General features: G+C 33.5%; 1 pseudogene; it reads left to right on the plus strand.

The window, feature by feature from the left end:
- Positions 1-1,458: 1,458 nt before the first annotated feature.
- Positions 1,459-2,510, plus strand: LOC145095422 (rust resistance kinase Lr10 pseudogene; annotated as a pseudogene).
- Positions 2,511-3,228: the final 718 nt, after the last annotated feature.

Genomic DNA, 3,228 nt, shown 5'->3' on the forward strand with positions numbered 1-3,228 from the left:
GGATACACTGGATAACTGATATGTCTAACATATACTATATAACTTATCTTTTGTTGTTTGATTGCTGCAGAAGCACCATTCAGAAAACTGAAATATATCCTAGGTACGGCAAATATATAAATTGCATGCACACATATATACATGTAGGAATTTTCTTGTGAAAGCCATTGCATTTTCTTTCTCTTTCCTGTCATATGATCTGAAATTAATGGTATAGTAGCACAAACCTTTTTCGTCTTTCTTGTTAGAATTCGGGAGTGAATGATTAGATTAGGTTGAATGGGTTTGTATTGAGGTGAAGATGGAACCCTGATGGGAGAAACTGAGATCATGTCGCCATCTATGTTGTCTTTGTTCATTAATGCCTCTTTCTGGATCAATCAAACCTTCATTAATCCAACACCCAATCTCTTCCAATCCACCTAATCAGAGAATATAATTGCCCTAGACCAAATAAACACCACTTCCTTTGACCTAAAACTCACTGGGGATTTTAATCCAACACCTTGCATGCATGAAAAGGAAAAAGAATTGAAACTTCTTTCTTACTTGATTCGGAATTGAAAACTTACCAAAAATATGTCAAAAAAAAAGTGTTGTGAAAATTGTAATTCAAAAAAAAAAAAAAAAAAAAATTCTGCCTTGATTTTGATTGAGACTACAAACAAACTCTGGATCGTCACTAACCAATTGTTTTCTCCTCTTCAGTCCATTCTTCAAAAAAAATCCCAGCCAAGAACTCCCAAAACAACCCTGTTTTTTTTTTACATGCAAATCCTTTCTCTATCTCTCTCTCCTTGGTACTAGTTTGTTGTGCCAATGTGTAAGCTTAGACCAATAAATATGAAGAAATTGTTAAGAAGAAAGAAAAAGAATGTAAAAATTCATCTTCAATAAGAAACAACACAATACATAGTAATATATATATATATATATATATATATATATATATATATATATATATATATATATATATATATTTTGATCCATAATGAAACTTTGTGATGATAATATGAACATAAGTTTTCCATGTACTAGAATTATATTTTGGGTACCATGGTTTTGAGCTCGAGTTAATTCAATGACAATAGCTTCCCAGTTCTTTGAATTTTGGAGATAACTGCTTCATTAGCAAGTGATGGCCACTTCAACTGACTTGATGCATTGGATTTACATCCCCACGTGGGTTTGAGGTCCGGGTTTCAAACCCGGTAAAGCACAATTTTGTTCGCCTCTTGCAAATATGCCCCATAAGTGGGCAAATTTTCCTTGGAAATCCCGGGGGGGCTGGGTTTGCCCGCTTTGCGGAGCTCGAACTCGGGAAATTTTACAAGTCGTGGATTTATTTATCACACACAACTTTTTGTTTACTCAATCTATGTTTTCAGTTTTAATGAACAATATTGAAGACATTCTTGTTTATTGTTTGATGCAGCTGTTTGTGTAGGATTTGTGACAATGTTGGTTGTGATAATCTTGTGTTTCATATGGAAACTCAGATGGCGAATAAAGACATAGAAATATGTTAATGTGGAAAGTTTTCTAGAAAATCATGAATTTCTTGCGAAAAGGTATACGTATTTGCAAGTAAAGAGGATGACAAACTCATTCAAAATCAAATTAGGACAAGGTGGATTTGGTTCGGTGTATAAAGGAGCGTTAACTAATGGAAGTTTAGTGGCCGTGAAGATCTTAAGCGAATTGAAAGGTAATGGTGAAGATTTCATAAATGAAGTTGCAAGTGTTGGTAGAACTTCCCATGTAAATATTGTAAGTCTTGTAGGATTTTGCTGTGAGGGCCATCAAAGAGCATTAATCTATGAGTTCATGCCTAATGAATCACTTGAGAAGCTCATATATGACCACACGTTTTTGAGTAATAGCCAACTTGGATGGAAAAAATTGCATGAGATTGCTATCGTAATTGCTCGAGGCTTAGAATACTTGCATAGTGGTTGCAACACACGGATCTTGCATTTTGACATAAAGACCCATAATATTCTTTTGGATCAAGATTTTTCTCCTAAAATATCTGATTTCAGCCTTGCCAAGCTATTCCCTGAGAAAAGAAGCATGATATCTATGTCCCATATGAGAGGAACGCCAGGGTATATTGCTCCTGAACTCTATTCTAGGAGTTTTGGGCAGGTATCGCACAAATCAGATGTTTACAGTTATGGAATGATGATTTTGGAAATTGTTGGAGGAGGAAAAATGTCGAGGTTGGAGTTGATCATACAAGTGAAATACACTTCCCGCATTGGATATACAAAAAGGTTGAATTAGATGAAGACTTGGAACTACATATGAGTACGAGCGATGAAGAAAATGAGATGGTAAGAAAAATGATTATTGTGGGCTTATGGTGCATACAAACAAATCCCTTGAGTCGACCAACTATTACGAAGGTATTGGAAATGTTAGAAGGAGACCTAGAATCATTGGAAATTCCTCCAAAACCTTATTTATCTTCTCCATTAAGGTCAATCGTTACTTCTTCATTTACATAATAAGTACACATGTGTTCATTTCAATAACTTCGATATATATTTTGTCATGTAAGTTAATCTGGACACTATTATATCCTAAATTTGTATTCAGTGACTTGTGTTGATCATAATACAAGCAAACAAGTTACAAGGCCTTTGATTTAATGTTTATTAGGTATATATTGTTCACAATCTAAATTCTATGGAACTATATATGTGAATACTTGAAAGTACAATGCCTATATTGAGAAATGAATCTTCCAAAGTGCCTTTTCTACAATGGTTAGTGTATTGAGAAGTTAAATTTACTGTTAAGGTAAAATGACAGCCTTGGAACACTTAATGTGAGGTTAAAGCTAAAAAATGAAAGTCTAATGCCTAAATCCATAAAAAAAAATGCATTTTTGGTAGAAATGTGTAGCTCACCTTTCTTTCTTTCTTTCTTTCTTTTTTTTTTTTACCAAAAATACATCTAAAAGTTTTCTTTTCTATAAAATATATATTATTGCTTTTATCGGAGCCGGACTTACTCATTAATGGGGCTACTTGGTTATATTAACCTCTTAGGTAGGAAAGTTTCCTATTAATTTGAGTTTTAAAGTTTGTTTAGAAATTGTTGTAAATGCTATTATATAAAGCCTTTTAGATGTTAACTTTCAATCATTCCATTACTTCATCTTCTTTCTATCCTCTCTCCTTGGAGATTTATCAGCTATGTAACATTTTACAAAGAGTGACG

This window comes from Lactuca serriola, chromosome 3, assembly GCF_051521515.1.
Source record: "Lactuca serriola cultivar US96UC23 chromosome 3, Lser_US96UC23_V15, whole genome shotgun sequence".
NCBI lineage: Eukaryota > Viridiplantae > Streptophyta > Magnoliopsida > Asterales > Asteraceae > Lactuca > Lactuca serriola.